Below are 14,105 nucleotides of genomic sequence, written 5' to 3'. Positions count from 1 at the left end.
TGATGATGGTTCTACATTATTTTTTCTGGACTTCTGAAATTTGTTTCCCTTCTTCCACCTTCATATATGTTCTGTTGATAATGCAAGAATGCATGTTTCTCAGGTTCCTTCTACCTCAGTACATGTTTATTTTTTATAACCTGGGCAAATGAGGAGGGTGACTATACACAAATAAACAGATTGCATTTTTTTGTTTTTTTGAAAAACAGAGACAGAGTGTGGCATGTACTTCATGCAGCTCCAGTCCTGTCTACATCCAGGGACAGCTACATAGCGCAGAAATGACTTCTTTCTGTTTCAGGCATGAGCTAATTTTTCCATTGTACATGTATTCCACAGCTAATAAAACAGGGCAATTCTACTTGTTTTTAATGTTCTGCCAATGAACATACTGCTAAGAGCAATAAGTATGAAATAAATTCTCTTATTTTTTCAGAGAGAATTAGTTTTTAGCATGACCAAGTCAAGCAACATAAATGTGGGCAGTGAAACTTCAATTAGATATGTTACAGCACAGACTTACATGTGGCGTCCCTGAGCAAATCGCAGTTATGGAAATAAACAGGTAGTATAAAAATCTGCATTAGCTTCTCATTTTTGTCTAGTTTTAGCAGTATGTGAGGTCTGGGACAGAACTGCCCTGTGTTCAAACCCCAAAATGCAACCACTACACAGCTTGATGCATATAATTGCAGATACTTCTTTTCGGTTTCAAAGTTCTTCATCCATCCATTCACTCAATTCACTTCAAGAAATGCATATTCTAGTTCCACCACTTATTTGTTATATGATCTTGGCTGAGTTGCTGAATTCTTTTGGCTTCAGTTTCCTCATACATAAAGTGCGGATATTATTTGTAACTATCTTGTAGTATTGCTGGGATTCAGTAAGTTAACGCATGCCGTGTTTGAAAAGTCTTGGCACATGATAAGACCTCAGTAAGTGTGAAATCTTTTTACTGTGCCCCAGGCACATGCTCGGAGTTGAAGGTACGGTAACGTAAAAGATGGGCTTAGTTCTGGGTCACGGTAGCTTGTGATCTAGTGGGTGGCGTTACTGTAAGACCGTTCTCTCTGGATCTCTAGTGTTTCCGTGTATCTCCTGAGCGGAAGTACCGACAGCCTTAGTTCTGATCCTCTTCTCGGGGATGTTTAATGGAGAACAACGTTCGAAGGCAGAGTAGCGATAGTGTCACCCTCCAGAGCAGAGAGCAGGTTTATTGTCCATTATAAGAAAATAATGCTTCTCTCCATGGCCAAGTGTGGGCAGGCGTGCTCGCAGTCAGTCCTGAAAGACTGACATCTCCTGAACTTGAGATTCCTTTCCCGCAGTGCAACCCGTTTCACGTGCTGGGGCCACTTGGACCTCGTCATCCCTCCTTGTAGACGATGGGTTCAGGCAGTCGTTGCAAATGTTAATATTTTGGCTACAGCTATTGCTGTGCATAATAAACTGTGCTTTGTTTCTGATCCAGGAGTCTTTGCCTTCTGCTAGCATCCAAGCAAACTTGTTAACTTCCAAGTTGAAAAAAAATCTCAGATTCTTCACAATTTCTGGCAATCATTATGTGAATTATCAGAAATACAAAACCTGGCTGTATGAATACAAAAATGTATATATATACATACACACATGTTCTTATGTGTATAGCAAATGAGGACTGCTAAATGTTATAGGACCATTGTCCAGTGGGACATGATAGTAGCAACCTTCTATTAATTTATTGAATTAACCCTAAAATCCTTAGAGTTAGAAGAAAACATGAGAATTACCTAATCAAAACCACTAGTTAGTGCCAAGACGTTCTGCTGATCTTACATTCCACTTTTCTCCAGTGCATAATAGAAAACTGGAAAATACTATGTACTCATTTAACACACAGTTTAACAAATGCATAAATAATTTATGAACACATTATAATGTATTAAATGCATTGTCTTTACTGTTTGACAATTTCCATAATGGAGTAATGTGGATGAAAAAAACAAACAAACCGGGATTCTATGGACAGTAACCTCACAGGGTGATCTGATCATAAATTCCTGACTAGGCAAGTCCTGGTGGGTAGGCATGCCTCAGGCCTATAACTTTTTTAGAGAAAGGTATTAGGCCATTCCTGCCCATCATTCTTGTGCATCTAGGTTAACACACCTTTGAAATACCAGAAGTAATACTCCTTTAAGGGGTATTAACACTTGGGAGCATGTAACCTTGTTAACTATCCTGTAATCCACAGGCAGCAAACACAAGGCCCGAGGGACAAATCCGGCCCTCCACCTTCTTTTATCCAGCCCAGCACCTTGTTTCTACCGGGGAGCAGCACCCACCTCCTTCTCCCTAGTTAAGGAGTAGTTACATTTGTACAGTCCTAAAATTACATTCGGCCCTTTGAAGGCAACCTCAAGGCTGATGTGGCCCCAGGTGAAAATGAGTTTGATACCCCTGCAATCCTTACCTTCCTTTTTCTAATCTTTCTACATCCTTAAATTCACGTTCATAAAAGAAACTGCAAACTTTTTTATTTTTTTTGGAGCATTTAATATCTTGCTCCCTCAGATATGTCATCAGTTTGGGTCAAATAAAATCTTATAAAAATGACCTACACACTTGGACATCTCTTACACTGACGGTAGGGACTTCTGCATGGGAAATCTGGCCCATTGCCACACTGCTTTTGTTGGGAGTTCTTCCTTACTGTATTGTTACCAAATAGCAAGGAGGGTCCTGAAGCCTGCCACCACCATCTAGGCAAAATTCTGGAGTCAAGGAGTCTATTGAAAAGCTACAGAATTTTGGAACAACAGCTTTCCAACTTGCATTAGTTGCTTAAGCCTATCAATTAAGGCTAAAATCTTTAACTCCTGAGTTCCCCTCTCATTCCCTCTTAGTTTTTAACTTTCTTATTTCTATAGGGTTAGTTTGTAAAGTAAAACAACTGAAGATACAAAAGCTACACAATTTTGGAAGAAGGGCAGGCTTCTGCCTCGGAGCCCCTCCCCTCTAGAACACACAAAGGAGAATAACCCTGCCACCCTCTGCCAGGCCTGCCTAATCCTAGGCTGTGCCGGATTTCTTCTCCCATCCAAAATACTGTCCTTTGGGAGACACAGGCAGCTGCAGCATGGCCATCCAGGCAGCCTTGAGGAAGAAGAGAGCCAGAGAGCCCCTCTCTGCCCTACTTTTATTTTAAATCTTCTAGCCCATAATTCCACACACTCCAGAAGCGTTCAGCTTTTCAGCCAATCCCATCATAGGCTGTTTTGCATTGCCTAGGGTCTTCCTCCTATGGCCCTTCCCTAATCCTTTCCAGTGATCTGATCATATCTCTCTGTATCCGTATTAAGTATGCTAGGAGGAAATATGCTCTGGTAACATAAAAATCACAAAATATTAGTGAATGACATTCCGTAACAAAAAAGTTTCTCTCTCTCTTTCATCATTATTAAATAAGGGTTAGGAAACTCATCTTCCTAGTGACTTTTTCTTTCAAGTGATGGCTCAGGAATTGTGGTGTTTCTATGATGTTGCTCTTTCCAGGAATAAAATGAAAATGGTATTTTTGTTTCTACCACACAGAATTTGAATGAAAATTTGATTTCTTAAACTTAAGTCATTGATTCTAATTCTTTCTTTGATCCAAACACAACAAAAACAGCAATTAAAGTTTACTCTTTTCCACATGATGTGATAGACATTCCAATATTTATTTCCCCTTAGTTTTGTTAATGTAAGAATGTCCAAACATGTAGAGAATTTTTATAACAATTTATTTGACCATCAGAAGATAAACCTGGAAGTAAGATCACAACAGACTGAAACAAATGCTTCCGAGTAATTACAGGTTGCAGCTTCTTTTATCATTTGGAATTTAGGAAGATTCCCGGAAGGTAGGAGAAAGCAAGGCCAGGATCAGATTACGGGATAGTTAAGATTATGTGCTGTCTTAAGAGTGGTTACTTTGAAAAATAGGCATTTCAAAGATGTGTTCACCTGGATGCAGAGAAGCAATGGCCAGGGCTTGCTGAAGGTAAAGACAAGCCTTTTAAAAAAGGAGTTACGTGCCTGGGATGCCACTAGCCATCCTAACCTTCCAAATTAGGAATTTATGATCAGATTTCCCTGTGATGTCACTTTCCACAGAGCACCTTTTTCATCTACTATCTCTACTTTGCCTGGACTAACTGAGCACAATCTCTCTAAACAGGCCTCACTTGAAATCCTTCTCAGATACCTTACCATTTTGACTGTTTTCCTATGGCCATCCCTTAGGTTGTCAGTAATATTTAAAGAGTGTCACTGAGAAGAGAATGTAGCACTTCAGATATTGTCAGCAAAAGAAATTAGAGTGAGCCTAAGTTCCCATGATTTAAACTCTTGCGAGCCCAAGGCCTCTAGTCTATAATGTCACCTCATGAGCATTCTAGGACTCCAGGAAGGACAGTATTTTTAGGGACTAAATGATACTTGCCGTGTCTCATTCCATTTCACGCTGTGGCCTCTCCTCCATTTAGGCCACTAGACTCAAGCAGGCATGGCCGCGAGGAGGAGTGGCAACTATGAAAACTGGAGAAGAAAAATATCAAATTCTTGACTTTTAAGCTTTAAAAAAAGCCACACAAGAACATTTGAAGAACAAGTTCTTCCTGCCTTTGGAGAGATAAGAACTGTGTGGCCTAGAAGAAATAGCGAAGACTTGTGGAATCTAGAGTTAGACACTCATGAGGGCAAATGAGATCATGCGCCTGTGTCCTGTCCACCCCTCCCACCCTCACCTTTGGAATCAGGGCCTGGGGGAGCAGGAGAAACAGCAACACTCAGGCATGAGTAGAATTTAAAAGGATACAGTACTCATGCCTCTGGCCTGTGAAGACAGCAGCCTCACAAGAATGTCACCATAGCACAGGAAATGAGTGGAAATGACTATGGGAGTTCTCAGGACTAGGAACATGAGGCCACAGCAGCATGGAGACACCCATGCACTGCCCAATAGCCTAATGCTATTTCAGGCAGGAGAAAAAGGGACAATTCTGAAACGTCCAGTTTAATATGAAATCATTGCCTATATCCAGAAGAAGTTGAGACAACCTTGAAGTAGCTGTTTACTTGTATTTGACCAAGGTAAACTTCTCTGCTTCCAAGAGGACCAAATGTTATAGTAGGGAATAAATTTTGTCATAGAAAAATACGTCAACTCTTTTTGCATTTCCAAGGACACAACTAAAAAATTCTCACAACTGCAGATGATTTCCCTGGGGGTGGAAAAGGTACTAGACATTGATTCAGAAGATCAAGTTTGAAATTACCTCCCCCACAGCCCTGTGATGATTTCTTCTTCAGCAAGTTTTATCATGAGAAACATACACACAGTTTTATTTTTAGGCAGAATGAAGGTATTAAATGAGGTAATAGTTTTATAAAATTTTCAAATATTAAAAGAACATTTTGTGATGTTTAAATTGCCATAAATGTATCAGACTAAATATATTGTCTATTTCTACCAGGTGCCGGTGCTCTTAGAATTAGGCTCAATTTAAGGTAAGTCATTTGATATTACATTTTGATGTTGGGTGTAGAGAGACCCCAGTTCATTGCTTCTCAAATTTTACTGTGCATAGGAATCACTTGGAAAATCTTATCAAAATTGAGATTCAGGGTCAGCAGGTTTGGGCTGTGGACTGAGATTTTCCACTTCCGATAAGCCCCCAGTGATAATGATCCTGCTGAAACATAGACCACACTTCGAGGAGCAATGCTGTAGTTAATGACTAGTTTCTGCACATTTTATGATCTTAAAATAACAATTAATATTATATATTCCATTTCACAATGCCTAAAATAGTTCCCATGTTTCTTTACCTCTCCCATCTGTCGATATAAAGTTCCTCATATTCTCAGCGCATCTGAAGTTGATAATGTCATGTCCTGATTATCAAATGCTCTCAGATCACCTTTAGGTTTTTTCTTTTAATGTTTGTTATTATCCATAAAAAACATGATGTGCTTTCAGAGAAAGTATAAACAGTGCAGTACTTGAGAAATTATGAGTTTTAACCCCACAAATTTGGCAGCAGACATGCCATCACTACTGTGGTTCACCTTCTAAAAAGAACAATTATATTTCCATATTATAAGAAAGGAAACTGGGCAAGCATTAAGGCGGTAGAGGTACTGTCTTACTTTCGTTGGTTTGTTTGCTTTTTGTTGTCTCTATCTCCCTGAGATTCCAGGAGGGCGGTGCATGTCAAGGACAGGTTGTTATCTCTCAGACTTTTGACCCTCAGGTGAAGACCTCCGTCATCTGGAGTAGGGAACATCATTGCAGACATCAGAGATGATGTTGTCTGTTAGCTGCTAAGAAAATTTTGTAGACAAAAGACCAGGACTTCCTATGATACAATAGGTAAAATTATCCAGAACTGTCAAAATTACCCATCCACTTTCTTTTTAAAAATTTTTTATTGTTGTTCAATTACAGTTGTCCCAGATTTTCCCGTTGTTCTCCCCTGTCCTGCACCCCCCTCCCTGCTCCCTCAGACCCATCCCCTTTCTTTAACACCCCCTTTGAGAGACAATATGTACGCTGGTTAAAGGTTGGTCTGTGGAAACAGGTTACCTAGGTGAAGAATGTTGAGCAGATCCCTTCACCACCTGATGACTTGATTTCCTAATCTGTATAGTAGAAGTAATCATTATACACACCTCATGTGGCTATTGTAAGAATTCAGTGAGTTAGCAGATGTAAAGTGCTTAAGATCTGCCAGGAACATAGCCGGCCCATAGCAGGTACATATTGGGCACTATCCTTTGTAAAGGGTAACAGTGATTGTTATTATTCTTATTACTATTATTACTGCTACTTTGTTTCCTTGTTCTGATCAAGTTTCTGTTATGGTTAGATAATTTTCAGGAAATCTATCCCTAACTATATCACCATGGATTTGATTTTACTATCTCTTTAGACATTAGCATATGAAGGATGAGCTGCTTTAATTTGTAGTTACTGGAGATGATATGTATCTTTTGAAATCTTAATGGACTTTCTATTTTTCAATTGCACTACAGTTGTACTACACCAACTGCCTGCTCATACTAAAATCTTTAGAAAATAAAAAAAAGTATTTTCAGTATCATCATATCCAACATTTTGACATTACGTTATAGAGATTATATGAAAAGAGATGTATTTGAAGACATAATTTACTCATCAAAGAAGGGACTGAAAATTGGGCTAAAAATTATGAAGGTATATATTCTGTGTAAAGTTTACATAAAAACTTCTTGGCATCTGTGTTCTTCCTATTCTGTGTTGGAAGAAACCAAAGCAAGAACATTTATAGATTAACAATCTTACCACATTCATTGATCACACAGACAGTTCAATAGTTCAATTCAAATTAACTTCCACAGGTTTACACTGTACCTCCCTTTGCTGCCAAGTCACTGAAGAAATCTCCAACTCTGCCTTTCTCCTCATGGAATTTATAATTTTATTTTTTCTTAAGAGAGGCAATTATGGTAATTAAAAATAATCAGAGCAACATAGAAACCAATAATAGTAACCCAGACAGTCCCTGATTTATAAAGTTTTGACCTGACGGTATTTTGAATTTGCAATGGTGTGAAGACAATACGCAGGCAAGTAGAAACTGCACTTCAAATTTGAAATTTTGATCTTTTGGGGGGCTAGTAATATCCTGTACAATACTTTCTCCTGATGCTGGGCAGAAGCAGCTGAATGGTTTTGCCCAACTGTGGGTTATTTATAAGTGGTCTGATCAGGTGTAAAGTAGGCCAGGCTAAAGTATGATGGTTGGTAGGCTAGGTGTATCGAATACATTTTTTTACTTACAATAATTTCAATTTATGATAGGTTTATCTGGGTGTAACCCAATTGTAAGTCAAGGAGCATCTGGAATTGCACACAAGTAAGTCATCAAGTATTATATAAGGTGCGGGCGATACAAATGATAATGGTGTGAAGGAGGTCAATTTTCCAATGTTAAGGTATGCTTCCTAGACGAGGTGCTACTTATAATGGGCCTTGGATGTAGGTGGCATTTTGAATATATTCCAGGCATCTAAAGCCACAGGGACGATACTGTTAAAACATTCTCTCCAGTGACCTATTTACACAATAGAAATAAAGTGGCAGCTGGGATGCAACTAAATTACTTTTAGAATTTAAAGATACATGCATACCTCATGTTTGGAAAAAACACAGTGCATGGAAACCTGGCAAACACACACAACAAAACAGTAGTCATTCTTTTCTGTTTTATGAAAGTTAATAGTCTTTAAAGTGGCCCAACACATTTTTCTTAAATACAAACTTCTTTTGTACTTATTAAATATAAATCACTTGTAAACACCATGATTTGCACTAATCTTCCCCCGCCTGGCTGACACCTTTTGCAGAGAGTGAGCACACGGCCCTTCCAGTTGCTTTGTGGGCTAGTCACAGTGTGTGAGAGAACTCTTCTGCTCTGCTCTCCTCCTTCTGAATGACAACAACATGAGTCTTTGGCTTCATTTATCCTAAAATATTTAAATCAAATTATAAAGCTAATATGTATTAAAAATGAGAAATAAATTCAAACCAGACTGTTCTGGCTGCTCTGATTTATTAGTCCAATTGGTCTTTGTCTGTGGCTAGTTAGCCGGGTGGGTTAGAACCCAGTGCTAATGATGCCAAGATCCAGGGCCTAATCCCCCTGGCCTACTTCACTTGGTGCCATTCCGTGGAGAGAACTGTACCCATACTTAGGCCAGACTTTATGTGAATGCATTCCATTTTCCAGAACCATCAGAGAGAATGTAGTTAAATTAGCCCAGATCTGCCATTACTACCAGGAAAACTAGCAAAGAAACAAACAAATTCAAGGTACACATTTAACTAATGGTCTGTCATTATCTTCCACAGGGGCAAATGAACTTATTTCATGGGTAAGAACATGCTCTGCTGATTTTGTAAAAAAAATACAGGCTAAGAAGTGTCTTGACATCTCCATCTCATCTTTCCAACTTGGCTTCTTCTGTTATAAAATCTCTATAAAATATGTTAGAGGAAGAGTACTATGATTATTGCAGCCAAAATTACTAAAGGAAACAAGAAGACGAAATGAACTGCAGTGAGCACGCTGACTCTTTCAGGAACACATTCTAGTCGTGAGCAGAGGTACTGAGAGGGGCTGTGGCAAACGCCCGCTGCGTGAGAAACTCGTGGAGAAGGCACTGCCAGTTGCTGTATGTCTCTGCTGGGTCAGTGGGGATATTTAAAGTCTCATTTTTTTATTGAACAAACCTAACTATGAGGATTCAAAGTAGCCTCATTATTAATTATAGATAAATGAAATCTCATCCTCAAAGTCTTTAAATGAGGTCTTCGACTTCTAACCAGCACTGTGTGCTCTAATTTGAAATCATTGCAAGAGGGATCAATATGTCAGATGTTGAAAATTATCAGAAAAGATAATACAAATAATGAGAGTACAAATACTATTTCTATAAGAAGCACTGCTCAAGACATTCTTGCATAAATATTTTTAAAACACTCTACAGAGAGAACGTGCTGATGGTTACAAGCTTAACCTTTAAATCTTACCAGGCCGATGACAATAGAACAGTGCAAACCATAACAGGCATGTGCCATGAGTAACTCTCACATGTCCTACACCCCAGACTGTCCTTGAATTCACAGGACTGATGGTTGGCTTGTGCATTTAGAAAGATTCCCCAAATTGTATTTTCAAGAACGTTTTTAGTTGTTCAACGATAGATCTTATTCCAGACTGTTGTCTATTCCACAATTCACCTAGGGAGGTTTGTGATAGGCAAACACCAGTACTTTAAAGTCCAGCATGGGTCAGGTTCTTCCCTATGAGCTTAATGTATATGATTTATTAATCCTCACAGAAATCCTCTGAACACGACTATCTCCGCTTGAGTACGAAGACCTGAGTTTGGTCTGAAGCCAATGTTTGTGCTCTTTTCATTCTTCATGTGAGTATCTGAGGGCCCAGCTGTGACCCTGATTTTACTAGTCACCCCACAGCAGGGCCAGGCTGTGCCCTCCCGGTAAGGAGGTCTGCCACGGGTCACTTCTCCAGTCGCCCTCATCTGCACAGCGGGCTGCCCTGTCCCGCTGCCTAGTCTGGCCACTCTTCCCTATTCCACTCAAAGTCTCTGTTTCCTGAAGCTAAGGGTCTATTCCTGGTAATATAAAATGTTTTTCTATTTTAATAGATTCTGAAAGAAACTAAAAAAGAAGAGAAAAAACAAATAGAAAATTCCTTTGAGATTAAACTATTCAATTCTACCCAAAGAGACAATTTTGAAGCTGCTTTTATAATTCCTTGCAATTAACTTCTCCGTTGAACTTGGGACTTTTCAGGAGGCCCCTGTTTACTCTCACCGAACCGGTTCTTAAAGCCAGAAACTCGGGCTCCACAGGAACTTCAGTTAAACTGGCCCATCAGACTGATCAGCGACCTAGGAGCTTTTCTCTGGGGCTTGTCAATTCCTTGGGGGATCTATTTCCTTAACCTCCTTCACACAAATATGTGAATGTAAATACATACGTGAAGGTAAATACATACATAGACCATTTTATTAGAATTAGTGCCCATTTTACTATTAGACAACTGGTATAATTATGATATTTTTAAAAACAAACATGTTTTGGAATCAAACCTGAAGTCAAATCGTGGCTCAGCCACTCACCTATCCCAATATTTAATTGCTTTGACCTTTAGCTTTTTCATATGTAAAATGGCTGCAATAACTATTTCATAGGATTGTTGCAAGAATTAACTAAATGAGAGAAAGCAATTTTAACATAAATGCCTGGTCCATTACAGAGCCTCATAAAATGTGAGTTGTCTTTATCATCGTCTTCCCCATGGAAGCAGAAAAAACCATAAACACCTGATCTTTATAAGTCCCCTTTATTGTTCTTCACCCTCTCATGAAAGCACATGCTTTAAATTATCTCACAAGTCTATAACCTACATTTTGGGTAGTAAAAATCTACTTTTAAACACACCCTATCCTTACAACTGTGACTATGTTGAGTCCCAAAAGAAATTATTCTTTAATAAAGCACAAAATCATTACCTCATTCAATCAATATTTAATGAATACCAGTTAGGTGCTATGATAGTGTAGTAAATAAAACATACATGTTTTAGGACTTTATGGATATAATGGAGACACCAAAAATAGTCGAGAAAAAGCCTGCATTTCTAAATATGGTAAACACTGGGAAGGGGAGGGGTGAAGGGGTGGTTATCCGAGAGAACAGTGGGTGAGGGACGGGGTGTACTTTAAGCTGAGAAATGCACTTGAGGAAGCCTGTTGCAACTAAGACCTAATGGTCTTAGGGGGTGGGGGAGGGGAACTATCCAAGTCAATAATGCATGCAAAGGGATTATTGGAGGGAGAATAGTCTCTCCTGAGGGAGAGAGGTCATTGTACCTGTCAACACACAAAATGTCCAAACTTGTGGGGAATTTTTATAAGAGTTAATTTGAGCAAAACTGATGACATATGCCAAGGAGCAAGATCTCAAAAGCTCCAGAGAATAACAGTTTTGCAGCTTCTTTTATGCATTTGAAATTAAAGAAGAGATATAAAGACTGGAGAAAGCAAAGTGGGGATTGGATTACCGGATAGTTAACAAGATTATGTGCTCTCTTGAGGATTTACAGCCCCTTAAAGGCGGTCATTTCTGATATTCCAAAGGTGTGTTAACTTGGATGCATGTGAACAATGGACAGAGATGGCTTAAAACCTTTCACTTAAGAAGTTATGGGCCTGGAGTATGACTACCCACCATGACCTGCCCAGTTAGAAATTTATGACCATGGAAGCCACCCCCCCACCAACTTTTTTTCATACTGAAGGAAAAAATGGACATATTCTAGAAAAAGAGTTGCACAGTGGATGGGGGAAAGGGACAGGTTGTGAAGGTACACTGTCAGAAAGAGAGAATTTATGATAAACAAGCACTATATTCCTACATTCACCATTCTACTCCCTCAAGTCAGGGGACACTGAGCTAGCCCAGAGTAAGTGCAAGATCAAAGACATGAGTTTATTACTCCTTGAGTTGGTCTAAATTCCCACAGGCCTCTCTCCCGGTATGTGTACAGCTTGCTAACTTGAGAATGATTTTAATGTTGAAAGATTGATATTTTTTAAAAAGACATGGCTCCTAAACAAGAACCAATGTTTCACCTGGTGGTCAGCTTAACAAAAGGAAGCCTTTTCAATGCCGGAGACCAAATTGTGTTCAACTTACAAGTTTACGCAACTAAAAAATTGTGTATTTATTCTTACATACTTAAACTGCAGTCACCTTCAAAGTCCTCTCCATTTGATGCAATGCACCTATTGAGACATTTTTTTTTCACTGCTCAAAACAGTTTTTGAACTCATTGATTTTGATGACTTTTAGTGCTTCTGCTGTTTGTTTCACTTCTTCCTCGGCAAAATGTTTCCATTTGAGGACTTTTTGCATGTGTGGAAACAAAAAAAGTTGTTCAGGACAAGATCGGGTGAATGAGGAGGGTGGGGCACAGGGGCCCTGCCATTTTGGGCCAAAAACTGCTGAACACTCAGCGTGCTGTGGGCCAGTGCACTCGTAAATCACCCATCATAAACTGGGCAGATGTGTTGAAAGAATCTTCAATAAAATTCACTGAGACCACAGGCAACCTCTCACAATACCAACTGGTACACTGCTACAGATGGGTTCCTAGAACAGTTACCTAGCAGGGGAAGCCTGTATCACAAGGGGCCCATCCTCCAGAATATAATTCCAGAGATAGATAGATATAGAGATAGAGATAGAGATAGATATTGAGATAGAGATAGATATAGAATCTCCAATTTACTGTGGGACATGTAAGAAATGTTCAACAGTAATTTGTACTTTATATGGTTTCATTTGCTTTATTTATTAATTTCAAAATTCCATACAAGATAAATCTCGGTTCTAGAGATCATGGGCTAGTTTCTGTAAGTTATTTGCATGTAGAGATGATTTGAAGATAGATGGGATTTCCTTTTTTAATAATTTTTAATATTCAATTACAGTTGACATACATTATTATATTAGTTTCAGGTGTACACCCCAGTGACTAGACATTACATAACTTGCTAAATGATCATCCTTGCTAAATCTCACACCCATCTGACACCATACATAGTTATTAGAATATTATTGACTATAGTCCCTGTGCTGTACCTTATATCCTCATGACTATTCTGTAACAACTAATTTATACTTCTTAATTCCCTCACTTTTTCACCCATTTCCACAATCCCCCAAACAAAAAAATAAAAAAATATGAACAATAAAATGGCAATAAATACATATATATCAATAATTGAATCTAAAAAACAAAATAAATGAACAAGCAGAACAGAAGCAGACTCAAGATACAGATAAAGTTCTGACGGTTGCCAGCTGGGAGGGAGTTTGAGGAGATGAGATTTCTTTCTTAGGGTGAGAGGACAGAGTAAGATGAGAAAAGGGCCCAGTACTAAGCACCTAAGCAACTCAATATGCAGAGCTTAAGTAGAGGAGGGTTTGGCAAAGGAAACTGAGAAAGAATAGCCAAAGTGTAAAGAAACGGATTAGGACAGGGGGATAGCATGAAAGGAAGAGAAGAGGGGATTTTAAGGAGGGACTAATCCATAATGTCAAAATCTATGAAGAATCAATTAGAATGAAGTTTAAAAAATAAGCTTCAAATGTGTTAGTATGTTCTTTACTGGTGACCTTAATAAATGTTGGTGGGGTGATGGGGCAGAAATCTGATTGTAAGTGGCCCAAATAGTAAATGGGGGGGAAGATAGTGGAGAAAGTGAATTTGAGGGATTTGGGAATAGTGAAGGAGACATGAGTCAATAGCTACAACAGGGCATGAAACATCGTTTAAACATAGAGAAACATAGTTTAAAGCAGGTGATTCTGAAGGACAAACGAATAAGCAGGTTTTATTGACTTACACATCAATTTTGACCTTCTATTTTCATATCTATTTAATTTTTATTATTGGCACCATCCTTAGATTCAGGCAACCATAGTCCATCCCTGACCT

Source organism: Desmodus rotundus, chromosome 2 (assembly GCF_022682495.2).
Source record: "Desmodus rotundus isolate HL8 chromosome 2, HLdesRot8A.1, whole genome shotgun sequence".
NCBI lineage: Eukaryota > Metazoa > Chordata > Mammalia > Chiroptera > Phyllostomidae > Desmodus > Desmodus rotundus.
Note: the sequence above shows the minus strand (reverse complement) of the source record.